General features: G+C 33.8%; 1 pseudogene; it reads right to left on the bottom strand.

Moving 5' to 3' along the window:
* Positions 1-3439: 3439 nt before the first annotated feature.
* LOC112922680 (metaxin-2 pseudogene) lies at positions 3440-5527 on the bottom strand (annotated as a pseudogene).
* Positions 5528-26830: the final 21303 nt, after the last annotated feature.

The raw sequence follows: 26830 nt of genomic DNA, 5'->3' as shown, positions 1-26830 counted from the left end.
CCTAGCACAATCCATGGCCTATAGTAGATGCTTAATAAATATTTTAGTGAGTAAATGAATAATTGGGTCCTAATAACAAGCAAAGGAAAATTCTTTTGGAAATATTTGATTAAGTTTATTAAAAATCAGGATTCTTACTGGAATTATTTTACTTGCTTAGATCCATTTGGTAAAGAAATGCATATTTACTACAGTGAGCTTTGCATTCAAACAACAAAAAATACTTTTCCATTTATATATACCTTTTATATTTCACAGTGCTAGTTTTCATGTTCTTCAAGTATATTTGAGGAATTTTGATTTTTTAATTGAAATTATGAAGGATAATATGGTTACAATAATAGCAAAAGTGGTTATTTTGCCTGAATAGGAGTATTTCTGGCATTTTACTATACAATGTGATGTTGGCCCTTGGTTTCAGGAAGATATTGTTTAATGTACTAATAAAGAATATTTGCTCACATTTTCCTATGAATTTTTACAAGGAATTCCTTTTTCTGGTTAATGAAGATGACCATTTTTCTTCTTCTTTGATCTATTAATAGGAGAAATTTAATGAATCAATTCTGTAATGTTAAATCATCTTAGCATTCTTGGAAGTAGTTAAAAATAATTACTTCCTGATATTTTATTCAAGATCTTGGTATTATTTATAAGTGATAATGTACTTTGGTTTTCTTTTTTCTCTGTGATCTCTCTCAGGTTTTGGCAGCAAGTTTATGCTAGCTTCAAAAAATAAATTGGAACTCTCCGTTTAACTCTATGATTCAGAAGAAAAATTTAAATAGCACAAATATAAGGATTATTTCTACTTATAAGATGAGGTAGGGAGTGCCTGGGTGGCTCAGTGGTTGAGGGTCGGCCTTTGGCTCAGGGCATGATCCCAGGATTCTAAGATGGGGTCCCACATTGGGTTCCTTGCAGGGAGCCTGCTTCTCCCTCTGCCTGTGTCTCTGCCTCTCTCTCTGTGTCTTTCATGAATAAATAAATAAAATGTTTGGAAAAAAAAGATGAAGTAGGACCCTTGAATGGAATAACCTGTATCTGTTTTCTTCTTTTGTAGTAGACTTTTGTATTGTACTTTTGTAGTATATATATATATATATATATATATATATATATATATATATATTTAATTTTTGAGGTAATTATAGGTTCACATGAAGTTGTAAATGATATACAGAGATCCCATGAACTATTTATGCAGTTTTCCCACTGGTACCATCTTACAAAATATAGTTCAATATCACAACTAGTTTATTGGCATTCCTACAGTCAAGATACAGACCATTGTCATTACCATAAAGACCACTCATCACTTGTCTCATATTACTCTTTTATAGCCACATCTACCTCGCTCCCCTCCCCATCTTAACTCCTACGAACCACTAATATGTTTTACATTTCCATAATTGTGTCATTTTAAGAAGTTAGATAAATAGAATCATATGGTTTGTTACCATTTGGCATAGTGGGGTTTTTTCCTCTTGTAATTCTCTGGAGATTCACCTAATAATAATCCTAGTTCCTTTGTCTTCCATAGAAATTTTAGAATAAACTTGCTTGCTCTAAATGATCTAGCTACCACAAATCTTCCTGGGTTTTTCACAGGAACTATATTAAACTGAAATATTTATTTAAGGATAATTGGGATCTTTACTATGCTGTCTTCTAATCCATGTATACAGTATCTCTCCACACTTATTTAGAATTTTGATTTCTTTTATCAGCGTTTTGTAGTTCTCAGCATACAAGTTTTATGCATGTTTTATTGATTTGCACTTAAGTATTTCATTACAAATGATATTGTATTTTAAATTCTGATGTCCACATGCTCATTGGTAGTATATAGAAATATAATTGATTTTTGTATGTTTACCTTGTGTCCTATGACCTTCCTGAACTTATTATCAAAGATTTTTTTGTAGATTCTTTGAGATTTTCATTATAGAAAAATCATGTCATTTCCAAATAGAGACAGTTTTTTATCTTACTTTTCAAACTCTGTGCCTTTTATTTCTTCTTGCATTATTGCATTGGGTAAAACTTCCAGTACACTGCATTGATTAAACGTGGTGAGACCAGAAATCCTTGCATTTTCCCAATCTTTGGGTAAAAGCATTCAATTTTTCACCCATAAGTGTGTTAGCTGTAGGTCTTTCTAGATGATCTCTACCAAGTTGAGGAAGTCCCCATCTATTTCTATTTTTCTGAGAGTTTTTATGTGAATGGGTGTTAAATTTTGTCAAATGCTGTTGACTGATCAGTTGAAATATTACAAGACTTTTCTATTTAGCCTATTACTATGGTGGATAATAATTATTGCTTTTCAAATATTCACCCAGTCTCACATGCCTGGAATAAATCCCATTTGGCCATGGTATCTAATACTTTTGTTATTGTTGTATTGCTGAATTCTATATGCTAATATTTAATTTAATTTAATTTAATTTAATTTATTATTTTTAAAGGTCTTATTTATTTATTAGAGAGAGCACAGTCAGGGAGGGGCAGAGGAAAATGGTTTCCAAAATAAAAAATATCTAACAATGAAATGCACCACTGATTAAATTAGAAAAAGAATATTGTCTTAATAGATATAGAAGCATTTAATGAAATTTAGCATTCAGTCCTTAAAAAGACAAGCCAACAACATAAAGCAAAAAATAAATTCCTAAACCTGATTAGGAGTTTTTATAAAAAACTCAGCAGGAAATAATACATATGGTAGTATAACATTTCATTAACGTTAGGAAGACAAAAACATTTTGATACTTCAACACTATACTGGAAAGCATAGACAAATACTGAAATGCAAAGAATAAAAATTGAAGAAGAAGGAATAAAACTGTTAGCATATGATTAATTGTATGGATAAGCCTAAGTTTTTATAAAGAGGCTCTCAAAACTTAAAAAGAATATTGTCTTGTGATTATATCAAAAACCAGTGTATGAAAATTAATAGTTCCTTTTATACAAGGAATAGTAAATTAGAAAAGAAGAAATAAACATAATAAAAACACACAAAAAAACAGAAAAATATAAACACAAGTTGTTTTTTTTTTTTTTTAACTTTTGGGGGATAATTTAAAAACTACTGATAAACCTAAATGGAAAGAAATGCAAAGACAGAAGCAAAATGACAAAGGTGTGTTTGCAAGTACAAAATTCAAGATGTGTGCTTTGTAATGCTGAGAAAGGCAATCAACAAAAGTAACAAAATTAGATTCACTGGAGATTAAATATATTCTGGGGAAAAAAAGATTATAGTATTTGTTTTAGAATTTCCTTCTAAAATTACTCATTCACTCATGCATTTATTCAATTAATAATTTTGAGTCCCTATCATGCACATGCATTTGTATAGTATATTTTAATATGCTCAGTGCTGAATTGGTGGGGAACACAGAGAAAAGAGTTTTTTTTTCAGTTCTTTTGCACTTTATTTTTATAAGCATACATGTTTCAAGAAAACAGTAATTTCAAGATACAGAGTACAGCATATCAAATGAAATCATTCAGAATTATTTGAAGTAACAATATAAAGTACATGTATAGGATACATTATATAATTTATTCTGAGGTTTCAAAAAACAGTGTTTTTGGTTTTAAAATTCTGATACCATTATTTACTATAACGTTCAAGTAACATATTTCAAGTTGTTTTTTAAAATAATAACTAAATTAAGACATATCTCTACGATGATCTGATAGATGAGCTGCCTTTACCACGATCTTCAAAATAGTGCTGTTCAATTCTTCTACAGAAAGCAAGGAGGTTGCTGTAGTTTTTCACCTTCACAGAAAGTTCATCATTGGTCAATTGTGTGGTAAGAATGGTATACAAATGGCCAAATACTAGTGCATCTAGTTCAGTATGCTGCTTATTGAAGAAATATGGTTGTGTTTCCAGTCTTTGAGAAAGCGCTTGACAGCACTGGTCTACATCTTCTAAGACCTGGTCCAGAGTCTTGTTACCCCATCCAATAGCTTTCATCTTACGCTTGACTTCCCACTGTTTCTGATAGGCCAAAATATGATTCAAAGGCCAAGGGTAAGGAGATCCATATCTAGCATGAGTGATCTCCCCTACTGTAGCTTCATCACACCACTGGAGATACAACTCTGCAGTCAACAGGATATTGTTGACCAATTCCATGTGGGCTTTCATTTCTGCTTTTTGGACTTCATCAAGCCCATCACTAAGAGAATGGCCCCTTGGCTTTAACGAATTGGACTATTGGACCAAGTTCTGATACTACTTGATTTCCTACATGAATAAAAGGTACTTTACCAGATGGAGACATATATTCTGCATTTGCCCTACAAACCACTTTGATAGGCAGATTACACATTTGCAAAAAGGCCTGCACAGCAGGAGAAGCTGCATTGTCAGAAAGCAAAATTTGCTCCCCTTTCAGTTGTTGATACAAGGTAGCATTTTCAGGCCAAGGTTCTGCAGCTGCAATCTGCGAGATGAAGGCCTCCGCCACCAGAGTCAGGGCGGCTGCGCTCAGGCCCGCGGCGCCCGCTCTGCACCGCCCTCGGCATGCTCGCCTGCGGCTCCCAGGCCGGCTCCCGGCCTCCGCGGCCCACCGGGCGCAGCCGAGAAAAGAGTTTTGTAGTAATCTTGGTTAATACAGAATTGATGAGGCAGCCCTTGGATTAAATTTTTTCTGACCAACGAAGGGATACATACAACTCAGGAAAAATCTGAGTCTGTTGTACTTGGAAATGGTTCTCTTTATTTAGGTATAAACACTACTACTCTGTTTGTTCCAGAAAAAATTTAATAATATAAGTAACAGAAATTAGAATCTTTTTCATTTAAGAATCTCCAGGATTTTGAGAAGCTGACATCAATAATGTATTAGTCACTTCATTGGTATCAGTCGATTTGTGAACCAGGCTCATTTCCATCCCTTTTACTACCAGATTATGGTCTAGGTCAGGGATCATTGGTCATATAAAAGAAAAGCAAATGTGGATATTTAGAATGCAAACCTTAGCATTTCCCATTCTGGTAAACTCAGTGGGCGATATTACTAGACTTGAGCCAAAATGCAGGGACTTGCTTCCAAATAGCTTGCCCGAAAATAAAGATAATAGAGGAGCTATTTTCTTTGGTTTCCTTTCACAATTGCTTTGGGTTTTTTGTTTGTTTGGATAAAAACACCAAGGATCATTCTATCATTTGGTTAAAACATAATTCTTGCAGAATCCCTTCCTTCTCCAGATGCAGAAAACAACCCTGTTTAAGTCGGTGGAATAAATCTAAGAAAAAAGGAACTTTTGTCACTATTTTGTGAGGTTGAGAACAAAGGTCTGTGTGAAGGTCATACTCCAGAAGTGTATTCATTACGTTCTTTTTTTGTTGTTTAAATATTTTTAAATTTAAAATCAATTAACCAACATATAGTACATTATTAGTTTCAGATGTAGAGTTCAATAATTCATCAGTTTCATGTAACACTCCATGCTCATCACATCACGTGCCCTCCTAATGCCCATCACCCAATTACCCCATCGCCACAGCCACCTACCCTTCCAGGGATCCTCAGTTTGTTTCCTAGAGTTGAGAAACTCATTCAGTTCTACAAAGTAAGAACTTTTTACAAACACCAATTTCCTCTGGACCTCTTGATATTTCTACTAAATGACGTTGCTATTGACTCATTGTAAGTAGTCAAAAATATGGCTTTTTCCTATTAGCTTCACAAGGATTCGTTTATATTTCTATCTCAGTTTTAGACTGTTTTCTCATCTGATATTTCTTCAGATATTTATAGCAGCCTTGTGAGATAGGTAAGGTATTATCATTCTTAATTTACATATGAAGAAATAAAATCTTGTAGGAATGATGTGATTTCCCTTTAGTATTATTTTATTAAATTCATTTACCTAAACACTTATTAGTGAACAGATTTATTGAGTGCCTGCTTTGGCCAAACTCTATGGCAGGAACTCAGTTACCTCTCAAGTTTGATTGTCAATGTTTATAAGTATTAGAAAGATTTCTCATGATAACACCTTCAGGTATTAATTATAAACATTCTTGTTTTATTTTTTTATTTTTTTTTTAAAATTTTTTTTTTAATTTTTATTTATTTATGATAGTCACAGAGAGAGAGAGAGAGAGACAGAGACATAGGCAGAGTGAGTAGCAGGCTCCATGCACCGGGAGCCTGATGTGGGATTCGATCCCGGGTCTCCAGGATCGTGCCCTGGGCCAAAGGCAAGCGCCAAACCGCTGCGCCACCCAGGGATCCCCAACATTCTTGTTTTAATTCGTAGTTTTCCAAGGGGGTCTGTATTATGGTTACAGCTTGCCCAGGCATCAGTTGTAATAATGCACCTACCCTAAGTTCATGCAAATACCCTAAGTTTTTGAATAATATTTTCTTTATTTACAAGTTAGAATCAACAGACAAAGAAAGACAATCCAGGGCACCAAATGGAGAGATGACTGAAACCCCCAGGGGCCCCAAATGGAGCAGAAGGAAAAGGGAAAACCGTAGAAAAAAAAGTCAACATAAAAAAAGAACTCTCCCTTCTTCCCTCCCCCATAGAGGTCGAGGGGACCATGGCCCCACACCCCTCAGACTTACCTAGCTTAAAATAAATTAGAACAAACAACCCCAAAACAGGGCCTTTACAAGTGAACAGCGCAGCTATGGCCTCAGGTTAACCCTGGATCAGGGCCTTTGCCCACTCTCACCCTGTACCGTGGCCTGTCCCAGTCATTTTGAATGGGGGCTCTATGCCCAAGAGGTCACTCTCAATGGGGCTGGGAACTCAATCTTACTTTGTCCATTTAAGTCCCTCCTTCAGTAAAGTACAATAGCAATATTCTGATATTGAAAGCAATGAAGTCTTTGACGGCAAACATTTCAAACTGTTTTCCTTCATGTGGATGGATTTAGAGCTTAAAAAGTGCTAATTACACTCTTGATTGTAGTTTATGAGCTGCTTTAAAAATGATGAACCCATCATATGTTAGAAGTTTACAACCTTCATCCACCATGTTCTAATGTTTGTATTCTTTCTCCAGGTATTTAATATGATTGATCTTTTTCCAAGTAAACATGAAAAAACTCATTTTTTTTTGCTACAAACATATACTATAATATTTATTCTATAGCATATATCTGACAGTCATTGATTTTTTTTCTCTTTTCTGGTAACTTTTAATTTCCTGTGAGTGCAAAGAAGTAACACAAGAAGGTAGTAGGGAGGGAATAATGAATTCAGCAGCACTGTTCCATGTAGCCAAATGCATCTCAGACCATTGTTCATATCCCAAATAGCACTTTTAGTGTTCATACACAAGAATTCTCCCTCCAACATATTTATCCAGTTATTCCACACCATTTCTTGAAAGACATCCCTTTCACCACTGAATGACCGGCACCTTTGTCAAAGATCAATTGACCATGTATGTGTGGGCCTATTTCTGTTCTACTGATCTATTTTGTTCCACTGATTTATTCTGTTTTACTGATCTAGCGGTCTAGGTTACTATAGTTTTATTATTTGGCTTGAAATCAGATAACATAACTCTTCTGAACTTCATTTCCTTTTTCAAGGTTGTTTTGGCGACTGCAGCACTTCTGCATTTTCATATTAACTTTAGAATCTCATCATTATTTTCTATTAAAAAAGGGTCAATATGATTTTATTCAGAATAAGTTGAATCTATTGATCAATTTGTGAACAATTGACACTAGCAATAGTGAGTCTTCTAATCCATTGACATGATATGTATTCATTTATTTAGGAGTTCTTTATTTTATTTCAGTATATTTTATATTTTTAGTGTAAAGTTCTTGCTCATTTTTGTTAGTTTTTTAAAGTTAAGGATATGTTATAAACAATTTTGTGTATATTGTTCTGCAAATATTTTTTAATTTTTAAAGATATTATTCATTTATCCATGAGAGACAGAGAGAGAGAGAGAGAGAGAGAGAGAGAGGCAGAGACATAGGCAGAGGAAGAGGCAGGCTCCCTATGGGAGCCTGATATGGGGCTTCATCTCAGGACCCCGGGATCATGACCTGGACCAAAGGCAGACACTCAACCACTGAGCCACCCAAGTGCCCTGCAAATAAATTTTAGATTTAATTTTTCCAATTGTTTGCTGTTAGTATATAGAAATACAATTAATTAATTTTTGTGTATGGACCTTGTATTTTGCAACTTTGCTAAATTAACTTGTTAGTTTTGTGGGGTTTTGTCGAGTTTTTAATATTTTCTAAATAAAATAACTGTTGTCTGTGAATAAAAATCATTTTTAACTTTCCCATTCTTTTATTTTTTCCTTTTAATTATTTTTTTATCTTGCCTTACAGCACTGGCTAGCACTTCCAATATCATGATTAATAAAATTCATGTTTTGGGGGCACCTTGGGTGCAGTTGGTTAAGCTCAGATTCTTAGTTTAAGATTAGGTTGTGATCTCAGGGTTGTGACAACAAGCTGCACACCAGGCTCCGTGCTTAGCATGGAGTCTGCTTGGGATTCTCCCTCACTCTCCTTCTATCCTCCTGCTTGTGCTTTCTCTCTATTTCTCTCTCTCTCTCTCAAAGATATTATAAATCTTTAAAAACATTTTTAAAAATTTATGTTTAGGTAAATAGAAATTATGTTTAATCCTTGTCTTCTTCCTAAACTTAAGTGAAAATAACCTAATAAATGATCATTAAGTATCATATAGTTGTGGTTTTTCATTGACATATCTGAAAATAATTTCCCTTTTTCAGATTGAGAGTCCTTTTATATTCCTAGATTTATCACAGTCATCATGAATGCAGGTTGAATTTTGTCAAATGCTTTTCCTCCATCTGTTGAGCTGATCTGTTAATGTGGTGAATTTTAATTTTGATTAAATTTTGAACATTAAATACATTTTGCAACCTGGGATTACTCCAACATTATCCTGTGTGGTGTTCTTTTATATATTGCTAAATTCAATCTGTTATTATTTTATATTATTTTTGTGACTGTATCAACGATGGATGTTGATTTTAATTTTCTTTGGCATATTTAGGCTTTAGTATCAAGGTTTTGCTGGCATAGTAATAATGAGGTAAAGAATGTCCCCTCTAATTTCTGTAAACACTTTATGTATATCTATTTGTACTTATTTACTTTCAATATGTGTGTGTTGTTTTATTAAACTGGGACTCTTATACATGACTAGGAGATGAGTTTTTCTTTTTATCTGGTCTGATTTCTGCATTTTAAGTAGGGTGTTTATTACCTTGATTTTTAAAATTTTCTAGATTTTTAACAACGTTAAAAATCTGTCTTTTCGGGATCCCTGGGTGGCGCAGTGGTTTGGCGCCTGCCTTTGGCCCAGGGCGCGATCCTGGAGACCCGGGATCGAATCCCACATCAGGCTCCCGGTGCATGGAGCCTGCTTCTCCCTCCGCCTGTGTCTCTGCCTCTCTCTCTCTCTCTGTGACTATCATAAATAAATAAAAAATTAAAAAAAAAATTAAAAAAAAAATCTGTCTTTTCTAGTTGTAGCCACTGGTTTTTAAAATTATTTTTTGCCTTTTTTGGGGGGGGTTAATCAAGTATTATTGCTTAGTAGGTGGTTTAGAAATTATAGTATGCTTTTTATTTTTATTTATCACAGTCTCCTTAAAGTGTATTCTGCATGTATTCACATAGAATTCCAACCAGTATTCTCATTCTTCATCCTACTGTCAAATATTTTATATTTACATGCATAACAGATTCTTTAATGCGGAGTTCTTTTTACTTAAAATAATTAATTTGTCTTATAAAGAAACTAAGAGAAGACAAAAGATAATTACTTATACTTATCTGTTTATTTGCCATTTCTGGTATTCTTCGTTTCAGTATATCCAGATTTCCTTCTCATGTTATTTGACTTTAGGCTGAGAATTTTCGTTTAGTTTTTTTGTTTTGTTTGTTTTGGTTTTTGGGTTTGTTTGTTTGTTTGTTTTGCTTTGCTTTTTATATATTTTTTAGGTGGGCAGGTCTGTTTTTTGATGGATTCTTTCAGCTTTCATTTGTGTATGCTTTCATTTCAGCCTAATTTTTTATTGTAATTTTTGCCGAATATAGACACTTAAGTTGACAATATATTTTTTTTCTTTTCAGCACTCTAAAGATATTATTCAATTGTTGTCTGAATTCCATTGTTTTTTAAGATAATTTATAGTTCTGGCCTCTGGTTTAGTTCTCTCTTGTTTAGTACACAGCAAAAATATTTAACTACTTCAATAGTTTAGGACTTCGCTCTCTACTTCCTTGGGTTAACAATACCACTGTTTAGCTTTGGCTCCATCTCTCTGCATATCCCAAAAAGCCAGGCAGAACACCTAAGTGAACATAGGACTCACTTTTAGGTTTCCCTTACCTCCAAGTTCAGAGTACTGAACTTCTGTTGTTCAGTGCCTGAAAATAGTTGATTCATAAATTTTGTCCAGTTTTTAGTTATTTTTGAGGGGAGGACAAGTCAGGAACCATTCACTTTATCATAGCCATAAGTGATATATCTTTGATTATTTTTAAAAGTAGGTCAGTATATACCAAAACGAAGCGCATCTGATCATCTTCTATATTTTATAAAAATCCGCCTTTCTTTTTGCTACCATTCACTCTTTGGTTGTTCTTTCAATATGGAGAAATAAATTGATGTATTTATCACCAGTCTTTATATTTTATTAAGATGGATGGTAAAGGTTGTTTCAAAATATCCCCACTCATTAGTTGCTATGCTATAGTTTATAAAAAATTAAAAAGATCAATATTTGAGGAAGGGAAAGGCAAAAAGCAAATCAGATTCAAAGGCTATAATAGACCTTTAGTGTTAAAAATAAAATCACTTAAAAGCATGTATGTTAAAGGTACTTTAAGAATTTTTGTAATCATGATATGAAATCCAAGGAACAGTTTAATCTTAACTTTCATTATCGAGAAAAAAATGGATTTTTGCTTACTTAGTATTTAAGGGAATTTTAAGGCCTGAAGATAATCAGTATCTAATTTACTAGTAAAGTTGCAACTTTGTGAAGCATTGTTTAGAATAAATAGTCAAGAAGTTATGTGTTACCACCTATCCTATTTTGGGATATGTTACAGATATTATTTGTGGAGTCTAAATCTAAGTCAAATTTTACTTTTAGGGCATTTCACAAAAACCAAAGATGATCTGAGAATCTTAAACATCATCACTTTTGAAACGCATGTTTTTTTCTGCTAAAGCTGGTCTTTCTAATAGTTCTGTATTATTTATCTTATTTTTCTATATCTGTTTATTCCTTCTTTCATTATTGAGTTAGCGTCTGTTTTACCAATGGGTCAGGTTAAAAACTATAACAGGATTATTATACTGGAGAAGGGACTGGGTTGGATGACTTCTGAGATTCTTTGATGAGAAATCAATTTCAAGTTCAAAAAGGTTTTTTACAAAGATCAACTGATAAATGTAGCAGGAGTTACATGAATGTATATTCATCTGTGAAAAGGACAAAGGATTTGATAAAATATTTTTAGTATAAATGATGTTTAGGTAGATAAAGAGATAGATAGAGATAGAAATATATAATTAAAATTGTTATTGATGCCAACAACACTTTCTTCTCAGAACACTTATTTACCATTACATAGAAAGGATGAATAAAGGATCCAGAAATACTCTTTCAACTAGCACCATTGGTGTCTCTTACTGTTTTATCATTACTATTTGTCATGGTACAGTATGTATCATATTAGCTGCCTAATAGTAGTTTGGTTTAATTCCTAATTTGGAAACAAAAAAAGTTGGAAAATAGCCCTAGAATAAGAGTATCACCAGCAATGAAATTGAGTCAGTAATAAAAAGTCTTCCAACAAGCAAATGTCCAGGACCAGATAGCTTCACAGGTAAATTCTAACAAACATTTAAAGAAGACTTAATACCAATTCCTCTCACACTATTCTAAAAAAAATGCAAGATGAAAGAAAGCTTCAAAATTCATTCTACGAGGCAGCATTTCTCTGATACCAAAATCAGAAAAAGATACCGCAAAAAGAAGAACAATGAAGGTCAATATCTCTGATGAACATAGATGCAAAAATCCTCAACAAAATATTAGCAAACCAAATCCAACAATACATTAAAGAAATCATTCACCACAATTAAGTAGAATTTATTCCTGGGATGCAAAAGGTGGCTCAATATTTGCAAATCAATCAATGTAGTGTATCACATCGACAAGAGAAAGGATAAAAACCATATGACAATTTCAACAGATGCAGAAAAAGCATTTGACAAAGTACAACATCTATTCATGATGAAAACCATAGCAAAATAGGTTTAGAGGGATCATACCTCAACATAATAAAGGCTATGCATGAAAAATACACAATTAACATCATACTCAATGGGGAAAAACTAGGAACTTTTCCCCTGAGGTCAGGAAAATGACAAAGATGTTCACACTCACCACTTTTATTCAATATAGTATTGGCAGTCCTAGCCACAGCAATCAGATAAGAAAAAGGAATAAAAAGCATCCAAATTGGTAAAGAAGAAATACTTTCATTATTTGTAGATGACACGATACTCTAAAGATGCCACACACACAAAAACATACCAGAATTGATAAATGAATTCAATAATGATGCAGGATACAAAAATCAATGTACAGAAATCTGTCACATCTCTACACTAATAATGAAACAACAGAAAGAGAAATTAAGAAAAAAAAGAGAAATTATGAAAGTAATTCCATTTATAATTGCATGAAAAAATAATAAAATACCTGGGAATAAACTCAACCAAGGAGGTGAAAGACCTGTACTTTGAAACCATAAAATGTTAATGAAAGAAACTGAAGACAACACAAAGAAAGATATTCCATGCTCATGGATTGGTGAACATTGTTAAAATGGCTATATTACCCCCCCCCCAAAAAAATGGCTATATTACCAAAATCATTCTACAGAATTAATGCAAGCCCTATCAACATACCAATATTTTTCATAGAACTAGAACAAATAATCTTAAAATTTATATGGAACCACAAAAGACCCCAAATAGCCAAAGTGCCCCTGACAAAAACAAAGCTGGAAATATCATATTTTTAGATTTCAAATTAAACTAGAAAGCTGTAGTGATCAAAACAGTATGGCACTGGCACAAAAATAGAAACAATAGATCAATGGAACATGACAGAGAGCCCAGAAATATACCCTTGATTATATGGTCAATTAATTTTCAAAAGAGTAAGTGAGAAAATGCATAAGGAAAAAAACACTCTCTTCACCAAGTAGTATTGGGAAAACTGGACAGCTACATGCAAAAGAATGAAACTAGACGACTTTTTACATCATAGACAAAAATAAACTCAATATGGATGAAAGACCGAAATGAGAGTGAGAGTGAGACTTGAAGCCATATAAGTCCAGAAAAGAGCATGAGCAGTCATTTCTCTGACATCAACTGTAGAAACTTTTTCCTAGATACGTCTCCAGAGGTAAGGAAGCAAAACCAAAAATACACTATTGGGACTACATCAAAATGAAAAGCTTCTGCAGAGCAAAGAAAACTATAGAAGGAAACTACAGAATGGGAGAAGATATTTCCAAATGACATATCTGAAAAAGGGTTAGTATCCAAAGGATATAAAGAATTTATACAATCCAACACCAGAAAAACCAACTCACCCAATTACAAAATGAACAGAAGACATGAATAGGCATTCTCCAGAGAAGAAATACAGGTGACCAACAGACACATGAAAAGATGCTCAACATCACTCATCATTGGGGAAATGCAAATCAAAACCACAATGAGGCATCACTTCACATCTGTCAGAATGGCTGAAATCAAAATCACAAGGAGCAACAAGTGTTGGGGAGGGTGTGAGGAAAAAGGAACCCTCATGCACTGTTGGTGACAATGCAAACTGGTGCAGCCACTGTGGAAAACAGCATGGAGGTGCCTCAAGAAATTAAAAATGGAATTACCATATTATCCTGTAATTCCACTATTGGGTATTTACCCAAAGGAAATGAAAACACGAATTTGAAAGGGTATATGTACTCCTATGTTTATTGTGACATTATTTACAATAGCGAAGATATGGAAGCAGCCCAAGTGTCCAGTGACAAAAGAATGGATAAAGAAGGTGTGGTATGTATATTATAAAATATATATTTATAAAATATGCATTTTTAGCCATAAAAAGAATGAAATTTTGCTATTTACAACGACATGATTGGAACTAGAAAGTATAGTGCTAAGGGAAATAGAGAAAGATACTGTATGATTTCACTGATGTGTGGAACTTAAGAAGTAAAACAAATGAACCAATTAAAGAAAAAAAACAAAAAACAGATTTTTAAAAAAGATTTTATTTATTTATTCATGAGAGACACACAGAGAGAGAGAGAGAGAGAGAGAAGCAGAGACACAGGCAGAGGGAGAAGCAGGCTCCACACAGGGAGCCTGACATGGCACTCAATCCCGGGTTTCCAGGATCAGGCCCTGGGCCGAAGGCGGCGCCAAACTCCTCAGCCACCCGGGCTTCCCCCCAAAAGCAGACTTTTAACTATAAAACAAACTGATGGTTATCTGAGAGGAGTGGGGAGATGGGTTAAATAGAAGGGAATTGAGAGCACTAAGTGTTACAATAAGTACAATAAGTTTGTAATAAGCACTGAATAATGAATCACTATATTATACACCTGAAACTAATATAATACTGTATGTTACCTATACTGGAATTAAAATTTTAAAAACTTAATATAATTAAAAAAAAAACTGTCAAAATCATCAATAAGAAGGAATTTTTGAGAAATTGCCAAAACCAGAAAGAGCCTAGGGAGACATGATGACTTAATATAATGTATTCTGGATGAGATGGTGCAACAGCAAAAATTCAAACTAAGAGAATTTGAATAAAGTGTGGATTTTGCTTGATCATTACAAAAAGAAAGAGTATCATATTTTTTGAGGATAAACCTTTCACACAGAAAAAATCGCGGTTCTAATATAGAGCGTTGGAACTATAATTTAAGGGAATTTTTTTTTCCGTGTAAGGTGGAGGAAGCAATCTATATAGAAAAAAATTCATATTATTATTTTCCTCCTCTTTTTGGATTTTAGATAATTTTCTAAGTAGTTTAATTTTTATCCTCCCTATCAACTTCTGTTTTTTCTCATATCAGGTGAAAGAATATTTTGATGAATATATGTATTGTGCATTCTATCCAACTCTCTTCACATATATATATGTATATGTATCTACATATATATATATAAAATTACTTAAGAGCATGTTGCCAATAGGCAAAAATCAAACCTTTGCATACATGCAAAAGTTGGCAATTGTGGACTTAGTTTAGTATTGACATTATTAAATGATATCTTTATGCTGGAGTATACTGGAATTCCAGACTAACGATGAGTCTTGCAGTAATAATGGACCATAAAAAAAGAAAACTGATGTCCAGGGACATACAGAAGAATCCAGGGATATTAACATCAGAAATATAACACTGAAACGGATGGAATATCATATATGTATAGTGTAATTGCAAGCTGATGAAGAAGTGGTTTTTCTTACTTATTCGTTTAAACTTTTTGTATAGTAAGGATATATATTATGTGTCTTATTCGTGAAAACTAGTTTTCCCACTTGTTACTAAATGGCAATATTTCCTAGTAAGTAATGGAACAAAGTGCTCAGGTAAATAATTGTGGTGATTAAGTAAGTTGGTATTTTCCAATTTTGCCAATGTTAGATAATAGCATCTAACTTCATTTATCTCTTTAAATCTTATAGAGTAATAATTGTTAATTGAAAGATGACAACTAGAGAAATGAAACAAAATTATTTACTACCTTTACAAGGGAGGAAAATGGAATACATCTGGGGCTAAAAGGTATAGTCCCAATAATAAGAAGATTCAGTAATTTATTTTCTTGATTTCAGGGTCTAGTAACTTACACATTCCAAAATTCTGTTCTCTACTGATTTTTTCATTGTTGTTTTTCCTTTATACACAGTCTTTTCCTTTATATATAATTTATTTCTTATTTCAGTTTTTTATTACCACCTGGTATGTTTTCCTCATTACCCTTTCTTCGAAAAATTTTTAAAAGATTTATTTATTTATTTGTTTGTTTGTTTATTTATTTATTTATTTGAGAGAGAGAGAGAGAGAGAGAGAACATAGTGGGGGAAGGTGCAGAGAGAGGAGAGAGAGTCCCAAGCTGACTCCATGCTGAATATGGAGCCCATGACCCTGTGATCACAAGCTGAAACCATGAGTCAAATGCTCAACCAACCATGCCACCCAGGTGCCCCCTTTGAAATTTCAATGAATGTTCCTTTAATCAGTCAGATTTATTTTTAAGTTCTGATTGTGCCTTCAAAAGACTTAAACTTTAATTATTCCCCCTTTGTAGCACTTTATCTACATGACAGACATTCTCTTTTTAAACAATGAATTAAGTGGAATTTTAGTTTGAGCTATATGAAGTGCCCATTTTTTAGGTAAAAAATCATAATATATCAGGAATTTCACATATGGTATAACCTAACACATTTTGATGTATTTTATAGTAATATCATATAGCAGTGACATCCTTTCCTCAACTTAAAAAAAAATCCAAATTCTCTTTACTAGTTGGCCATAATGTTTAATGATGTCCACAGTGGGTGAGGAATAAACTAAGTAAATTTTCAACCAGCATAACTTTCACTGGGGTCTGGAGTGTCTTAGGAAATACCTGATTTAATCTCAAATGCGATACTTGAATTATAGCAAGCAGAAATTGAAGTACTGAATGCTAATTTATCCTCTCTGGGAAAGAGGTTTCCACCACTACACCCATTCTGTACAGACTCAGAATTTTAGAACAGAAAGGGACCTTAAGGGTTATTAGTTCCAATATTAACCTTTTGCAAATAGGGCACAATTACAAGAGTTGGAGAATAGTCATTGAAAAACTGAAGTTATTCAGTTAGTTGGTGGCAACACCAAAGCTACATCCAGGTCTCCTGCCTGTTGATCTGCACGACTTTTCATTCTCTCCAACTCTCTTCATCTGTTTGCTAACTCTACTGACCGGATTATGTCTGTTATAGTTTGTGTCCATTTACAGTGTTAATTATTCACAATAATCTCATGATTTACTGCAGTGACATATCCTGTTTATTTTAATTAGTAATGGTTATATTTATTCTAGTCAACTGAAGGAGAGAAGCACTACATCAGATTCTAACTGCAATTGTTTTCACAATGACCCTCTAAAATTCTACCTGCTTCCTCCACAATGTGCCATTATTTTATATAATCTTGACTTTATAGTCAATAGTATCTACTTTTAAATATTTAATAATGTCAATCTGCTTATATTAATTCATTATTTGGGCAGCCTGGGTGGTTCAGTGGATTAGCGCCACCTTCAGCCCAGGGTGTGATCTTGGAGTCCTGGGATCGAGTCCCATGTCAGGCTCCATGCCTGTTTCTCCCTCTGCCTGTGTCTCTGCCTCTCTCTCTCTCTGTCTCTCATGAATCAATCAATCAATCTTAAAAAAAATAGAAACTGGAAATTTAAAAAAAATCATTATTTTTCTGATAGCTATTTCACCAATTCTTCAAGATCTACTATTTACTTCCAAGAAACATCATAGCTCACAGAGATCTTGTTCCTCTTCTCAACTCAGAGAATAATTAGTGTATGTATGTGTGTAATTGGTGAATTATTCATTTAGTACACTGGAGTGACTGCATTATTTTTTCTTAGCTTTATATATTTATAGTAATTTCCATAAGTAGTATAGAGTGTGACCTTCTTGGCCATGGACTCAGTCATATATTTTAAAGTGTTTTTTATATGTTAGATGCATGTTGACTGATAAGCCACAATTCAATCTAACCAAATCAAATTTTCATTCCTGGCTCACTCACAATCCCATTCTATTATTGAAATATTAGAAAATCAATAAAAACTATTTTAAATTAATCATTTCTACTCATTTAAATTTTCTAGGTGGGTTTTGGGGTTTAAGGTACATAAACATTTCCTCCTGGGGTAGAAGATAAGCAGCCTGAGGCTGAAGAACAGGGAATAGAACCTCATCAAAGAGTTCTTCACTGTAAGAGAGAACAGTGGATGAACAGTTGGGATAAAAAATGCATTTTTTAATTAGTTGGTTTATTGACTGCTAATAAGATCATGAGAGTTTCAAAGGGTTCAGAATGAGGAAGTATTCATGATAACCTTCAGGATACTAATTTTGCATGGAAACATGCTTAGAGAAAGAACAAAGACCTCTTTTCTTCATCTTGGTAGCAGATAAACCTAATATTCATTCATTCAAGAAATTTTTTTGAGCTTTTTTTTTTTTAATTCAAAATTCCCCTAGTTTCTTCCCTCTGACTCTGAAAGATATAGTTTTGGATGACTCTGTTTGAAATTTGTCTTGTTAAAAAGAAAAAAAAAAGTTACTTTTTGTGATTATTTATTCCATCTTGCTTTTTTAATAGATTCTCTTTCTTGTAAACACTGATATATCTTCAAAGTCATATTTCAAACTAAGCACCATTCTATAGTCATGTCCCTAGTATCATTTATTTTTATTGGTTCTCTCAAGAATGGTTTTAACTCAATTTCCTAGGGCTGCATCAGCTTCCACTTTTTTACATGTATATTTTTGTCAATGAATGGAGAAGCCAAGTCAGTTAAAAATTAAAACAAAACAAAAAAATTGGTTTGCTGATTTAGAAATTGCTATAGCTAATTTAATTTGTTGTTTGGATGACTACATTCTCTTGACAGCCAAATCAGCCAGGCATATACAAATCTTAGAAATTAGAGCTGGCGTAGACAGTAGCATTGCCACTGTCTAGTCAAAACACTCATTCTGCAGTTGAGAAAACTCAAGTGTAAAAGGTGAAGGAAAGTGTTTAAGGCCTCACTCCTAATTTGTGTCTCTTTGCATGGGTTGCCAATAGAAAGCTTAAACTAACAAGCTTCATTTCTTTAATTCTCACCAATATTCTCTCTATGCCATTAATAAGCTTTGAAGAAAGGGGACAAAAAAAAATGTCCAGAAGAGAGGTATTATCACAGGGCCTTTCTGTTTCTTTATTTCTTTGAATGTTAAATTATGGCATTCCCATTACTTCTGACCCTTCCTATTTTCTTGTAATTAGTGATGGTTCAAAATTGCCTTTCAAACACTGAGTAGTACTCTCTTTCACGCACCCACATTTAATTATTTTTTTTCCCTTTTCCACACTTGTCAAGTTAACACTGTCTGTCGATTTTTTTAGAGGACAAATCATGTGTGAAGCAAGACAATTTTTAAAGTTCCTGGCACAATAGATGATCAGTCCAAATATTTGTACAATACATGCTGTGCTTCATGGATGGCTGCTGATAATTATATTGAGGTCAATAAACAAGGTTTCCCTCCAAGGCACAGATTGGGATTCAAAAACATTTGATAGAGACAATCGAACTGGAGAGGATGATGGAATTTGTTGCAATTAAGCTGAGCAAAGCAGCTGAAATGAGAACCAGATAACACTGTTATCATCTTTTACTCTCTGTGAGAAGATTGGGATTTATTTTACACGAATTATTCAAATGTATTTTATTAGGAAAAACTTCCTACAGAGTAGAGATTTGAGAAATCATAATCTTTTCTTCATAGTAAAATGCTAAAAGGTCAAAACACTGTAAAGAGTATGAAATATGTGATTTATGATAGTTGAGAAAGTAGAAGAGAGAATACCAGCCAACATCTGCCTTCCACAGGGTTTTTTTCTTTTCAATTACTCGAGAAAATGGTTGGCAGTTACTTTTTCCTGAATTACTATGATAAAAGCATTGCTTATTAAATGCATCCCAAATGAATAGCATTGAACTGTTTGTGAAATAGTTACCTATCTCTTCTCTAGTCATTCAATATCTTGCCTTCAGTAATAAATAAAGTCTTATTTTTTGGCAATATCTCATTCTTTCATAAGCTTTGTTTAACTCTGTCCTGTCACCTTAGAGAGTGGGCAGTGAGTGCACAAAAGAAACAGGTGCTTAAAGGGTCATAAGTTCCTTATCACATGACTTTCACCTTTGTATATCAGACTGATGCTGGATCTTGCTAGTTAGAAGCTGGCAAATTCTATTATGGTGAAAAAATAAAAGAATAGTAGGGGACACCTGGATGGTGTGGTCAGTTAAGCAACAGACTTTTGATTTCGGCTCAGGTCATGATACCAGGGTCATGAAATCAAACCCTGCATGGAGCTCCACAGTCAGTGTGGGGTCTGCTTACGAATCTTGCTCTTTGCTTCTGCTCCTTCCCCAACTCATTCTCTCTTAAATAAATAAATAAATAAATAAATAAATACATACATACATACATACATACATACATACATACATATTTTTAAAAAAGAAGAGTAGTATTTCAATGGATTTCAGAGAAAATTTTATTTTAAAATGTTCTACAAATGAGAAACTAAGTCATCAAAACTAAATGACTTGCCCATTTTTTCCTAAAATTCCTCTCTATTGCTGGATTTTTCAAGGCTGCCCTGATTTCTATATTCTGAAATTAAAGACCATGTTACATTAAAAATGTTTTAACTACCTTGCTACTTTAATACTAATAACTGGCATGTATTATATATCAATTATGTACTAAAAGGCCACGCCACACATCATACTATTCATTATAAATCTCTGAAGCATATGCCTAATTTGACAGATTTGAAAACTAGGCTCAGGTCAAATACACTCAAAATCACACAGGTAGTCAACCTGGAATTGGCATTTGAATCACAGTAATTTGAGTCCAAATGTCATACTAGACTAAAAGAGAACCCATGTAGGTAGGTGCTAGGTACATTAAATAATAGTATATATGCTTGGTGCACCTGGGTGGCTTTATCAGTTAAGTGTCTAATTCTTTTTTTTTTTTCTTTAAAAAAGAAAAAGAGAGACAGAGAGAGGCACAGACCCAGGAAGAGGGAGAAGCAGGCTCCATTCCATGCAGGGATCCTGACATGGGACTTGATCCCACATCTCCAGGACCACACCTTGGACTGAAGGCGGTGCTAAACCGCTGAGCCACCTGGGCAGCCATAAGTGTCTGATTCTTGATTTTGGCTCAGGTCATCATCTCAGGGTCATGAGATCAAACCCTGCATTGGACCCTGCACTCAGCAAAGACTCCTGGAGAGTGTCTCCCTCTCCCTGCCCAACTCTACAGAGCTACAAAACTAACTGAGGGCTGGATGCTTCCTTAAATATTTAGCCCTAAAAATATTATTAGAAATATTAAATAGTGTTCAAATAGTGCATGAATCATAATAAATGCTCTAGGTATGTGTTGAATGAATGAAAGACGAGAAATCAGTGCTAAGCTAGTAGTATAGATGTTTAAATTTAGAGGAAGCATTAAGAAAGCATGCCTTTCCCGGAAACATAAATTAAACTACATTTTAAAAATATTATGATGAGAAACACACTGACCTTACATAGTTTAATAAAAATAACACAAAAACTATCAAACTGAGAAGCTCACATCTCTCTCAGTATATGATTTCTGACAATGACAAAAATGATGTTTTAACAGCAAGTGAGTATCCGTTAATAAGCAACATACTCAAAAAAAAAAAAAAAAAGGCAATGTCCTTAAGTATCTATTCATTGTATACTTTGAGTCACATGAAAGTAAAGACCATGTTTGGAGCATCTAGTTGGCTTAGTTGGTTAAACGTCTGCTCAGGTCATGATCCCAGGGTCCTGGAATCCAGCTGCATCTGACTCTCTGCTCAACAGAGATCATGCTTCTCCTTCTCCCTCTGCCCCTCTTCCTACATGTGTACTTTCTCTCAGATAAATAAATAAAAAAATCTTAGAAAAAAATAGTACAGGCCATGTTTCATAAGTTTGATTGTCTAACGTAAGTCAAAATTTTAGGCACATAACTGGATGTATAATAACATTTGTAAATTTGAAGTGAAATTATAAATTTCTCATGTGTAAATTCAAACTTTGTGAGATCATTTTCAAAAATATTTCTAAGGAATATAAATTTCTTATGTTTAACATGCTCAACTGAAACAGCTTATTTTTATTTCTATTTCATAGCTAAATATCCTCAGATGTCTCATTCTATTGAAGGCTCACTGAATGTTTTTTTTAAAAAATAATCTTATAGACTTCCATTATAGATTTTTCGTTTATTTTACTTTCCTGTCACTGTTTAAAAATTTTTTTTTTAGAATTCTCCATAATATTTTTTTCTGAGGGATAAAAATTATCTGTATTCTATTCATTAATATATCTTATTTATCTTAATATGTGTAGTATTTTATACTACTGTTAATAATTCTCAAAAGTATATGTATGAGGTATCACAACCCCACATTCCTAGATATACTACAAAGTGTAGTAATCAAAACAGTATGGCACTGGCACAAAAATAGACACATAGATCAATGGAACATGACAGAGAGCCCAGAAATATACCCTTGATTATATGGTCAATTAATTTTCAAAAGAGTAGGTGAGAAAATGCATAAGGAAAAAAACACTCTCTTCACCAAGTAGTATTGGGAAAACTGGACAGCTACATGCAAAAGAATGAAACTAGACTTTTTACATCATAGACAAAAATAAACTCAATATGGATGAAAGACCGAAATGAGAGTGAGAGTGAGACTTGAAGCCATATAAGTCCAGAAAAGAGCATGAGCAGTCATTTCTCTGACATCAACTGTAGAAACTTTTTCCTAGATACGTCTTCAGAGGTAAGGAAGCAAAACCAAAAATACACTATTGGGACTACATGAAAGTGAAAAGCTTCTGCACAGCAAAGAAAACTATAGAAGGAAACTACAGAATGGGAGAAGATATTTCCAAATGACATATCTGAAAAAGAGTTAGTATCCAAAGGATATAAAGAATTTATACAATCCAACACCAGAAAAACCAACTCACCCAATTACAAAATGAACAGAAGACATGAATAGGCATTCTCCAGAGAAGAAATACAGGTGACCAACAGACACATAAAAAGATGCTCAACATCACTCATCATTGGGGAAATGCAAATCAAAACCACAATGAGGCATCACTTCACATCTGTCAGGATGGCTGAAATCAAAATCACAAGGAGCCACAATTGGCGAGGATGTGAAGAAAAAGGAACCCTCATGCACTGTTGGTGACAATGCAAACTGGTGCAGCCACTGTGGAAAACAGCATGGAGGTGCCTCAAGAAATTAAAAATGGAATTACCATATTATCCTGTAATTCCACTATTGGGTATTTACCCAAAAGAAATGAAAACCCCGAATTTGAAAGGGATATGCACTCCTATGTTTATTGTGACATTATTTACAATAGCGAAGATATGGAAGCAGCCCAAGTGTCCAGTGACAGAAGAATGGATAAAGAAGGTGTGGTATATATATTACATAAATATATATGTTATGTGTATTTTTAGCCATAAAAAGAATGAAATTTTGCTATTTACAACAACATGATTGGAACTAGAAGGTATAATGCTAAGTGAAATAAGTCAATAAGAGAAATATGGATACCATATGATTTCACCGATGTGTGGAATTTAAGAATTAAAACAAACGAACCAATTAAAGAGAGAGAAACCAAAAAACAGACTTTTAACTACAAAAAAAATCAGACTGATGGTTACCAGAGGGGAGAGGGGATGGATGAAATAGGTGAAGGAGATTGAGAGTATACTTATTATGTTGAGCACTGGGTAATACATGGAATTGTTGAATATCTATATTGTGCACCTGTAACTAATATAATACTGTGCATTAACTAAACAGAATTTTTAAAAAGTATTTGTATGAATTTTCCTTATAGAATTATCCTCGCACCAAAGGCATAAGTCAGATTTTCCTGAGCAAGTAATTCTTTTAAACAATTGGCACACTACTATTTATCTTGAAACAATAATTCACCAAAAGATTTTAAACTCATTGATTTCTTAAGGTTACTTTATGTCTGATATCTTTCCAAGGAGTGGCTTATGAATTGAGTGAATGCAGTTCTTTTAAAGACATTTTAAGGACATTTTGCCTCTTATCTTGTGTAAGCTTTCCTTTATTGTTTATATGCAGTCATTTAATATAGATTCTTGGCTGTCAAAAATTATTTTGTAAAAAATGAAAAATTTTCTTTTCAAGCCTTAGTGTAAAACATGACCTATAGAACTTTTTAAATGTGGTTTTACATTTAATGTGGTTTCAGTAGCTTGTTTGAGAACAATGTAAAATAAAAAGGTAAGAGCAAGAAAGACTCAATTAGCCTTGCTAGAAGTTAAAGCACTGGCTTTCTCTCCATTACAACTTCATGAAAAAAGAATGTAGTCAGGTAATTATTTTGAAAAATACGCACACACACACACACACACACACACACACACCACACATATATATGCATCTATTAGAGCACAATAAATCTCAGCAACTACAAAATAATTTTCTTGAAGAAAAAAAGTAAATTGTTCAAATTTATATTTGAGAACATTTGTTTGGTATTGACATTCCATATCACTTTTTCTGAACTACTGTTCATTAATCTACACTCCCATTCAAAAGGCTTCATTTTAGTTTTTAACATAGAGTACAAATACCTTAACCTGGTATTGAAAGTAAAATCTACTTTAAGCCTACCTTTATTATTTTCCCTTTGCCATTGCCATTACAGAAACTTCTTTATGTGTGCCATATTCTATGACGTACTCTCTTTCAAATAAATTTTTATTTTTACTCTTTCTAAATATTTACCTTCTTTTTGCTGTGTTTACTATCACTCATAGTGACTTTTCACCCCCTTCTTGGGACTCATAGGCCTTATTATATATACTTCTTACTTATTTGCTAATCAAATATTTTCCTGATAACGAGTGGCTTGTGATTAAAGGAGTATTGCCTTGAAAAATAAGAGACTACAAATGCGATGTTTAGTTCACGTTCACCAGTGAGGAGCTGTATGATCCTGACAAATCAATCAAACTTCTCTTGGTCTCATATTTATAACATCTAGGTAAACATTTCAGTATATCTTCATAAAAACCTCTACCAATCTAAGAATCTGTGTTCTGTAAAATCATGGGATGCTCAGATCTGCTGTTCTTCAAAGAAATATAAATTAATATAACAGCAATTATCACTTTGCACCCAGCAGACTGGGAAAATTGATAAGAGCTTGAATATGTATTTCTGGCTGAGACATGATGGAAATCACTCTCATTCATTCCTGTTGGAAATGCTAAGTCTTTCAAGCTTTTCAGCTTGTGTATGTATCATTCAACCAAGAAATGTCACTCCTGAGAATATCTTAAAGAAATTACAAGCATCAATATTTAAAAATTTATATACATGATGTTAATTGCTACATCCTTAATGTCAGAATTGCTGCTCAAAAGAGCAAACAAGCAGATAAAACCTGGTAGGGGAAAAGAGTGTGCCTGTCAACAGGTCAAATAGATTTATGCTTAATTTAAACCATTGTGAATAAGTGAATTAGAATTATAGGAGATGACTTGTGAGAAGCTGGACTTCTATGCAGTTTGAGTGAAAAAAGTGCAGAAAAACATTGAAAGCGCAGGATTAATGTCTATGTAGCCATAGACATTATTTCTCACCCATGGCTGCTCTTATACAACTGTTTAGTAGAGCTCTAGAATTTTGGCTGTTGGAAAAAATAATAGGGCAAACTCATAGTTTACTGCTCACAATTGAATAATAAAACATCTTTAAATCATTTTGGCTAAAAAAAGGACTCGGTTCAGTAATTAATACATTCAGTCAGTGTAATAATTAAAGACTTCATTCAAAATTAAAGCTTCTCCTCTCCCTAGCTATGTTTGATGCCAAAGAAGAAGCTTCCTGTGTTCTAACCTTCCTGTGTTTCTACCCTTCCTCTCACAATTGTCTAACATCAGTTTCTGACTCTTCCAGAATCAAAGGAGTAGTAGTAGAAGAAGGGAGAAGGAAAAAAAAGGTAAAGGATCAGGAAAGATTTTATGTGACTAAGTTAGCCTGAGTTGGCACTCTCTGGACTTGGTGGATGTTTGAGGCTGACTTTGCTTCAAATAGATAATTTGTGGATTCTTTGGAGAACTGGGACATGTCTCTTGGCAATTCACTTGATTTGAGCTGATGCAACTCTTTTGCTGGTAGTTTCCAACTGCTTCCTAGTCCCCTGAGCATCTGGTGATGCACTTCAGCCTCCCTCTGCTGAGACTTCTCCACCACTCCAGATACCCTTCTTTGGCAGGATTTATACAAACTCCACTCCAACTCTCTCTTCTGTGGCCCATGTCTTGCCCATGGGTAAAATACACTTTTGGTCTTCTGTTGAGAGAACACAGTTAATTCCCAATAGTGTCTTTCTACTCTCCCACCAAGCCATCATTAGCAATTCACTCACCTTTTAGCTCTGTAGGCACTAGGGTTGTGTATCAAACTCTCCAAATAGTTTCTTTGTGGTTTTTTTTTAAGGTTTTATTTTTATTTGTTTGAAAGAGAGAGCATGAGTGGAGGGGGGAGTCATAGAGGGAAAGGGACAAGTAGACTCCTTGCTGAGCAGGGAGCCCAATGTGGGGCTCGATCCCAGGACCCCAAGATCATGACCTGAGCCAAAGGCAGACACTTAACCAAATGAGCCACCCAGGCACCCCATCAAATAATTTCTTTGAATTTCCTCTCATTATGCTTATGGTGAGGGATAAGTCCTTCCATCCAGTCTCCCACGGGAACAAGAATTGGTTTTCTGCAAATTGATAGCTCTCTCCAGTGAAATC

This window comes from Vulpes vulpes, chromosome 1, assembly GCF_048418805.1.
Source record: "Vulpes vulpes isolate BD-2025 chromosome 1, VulVul3, whole genome shotgun sequence".
Classification (NCBI taxonomy): Eukaryota; Metazoa; Chordata; class Mammalia; order Carnivora; family Canidae; genus Vulpes; species Vulpes vulpes.
Note: the sequence above shows the minus strand (reverse complement) of the source record. Positions and strands in the feature narration are given on the sequence as shown.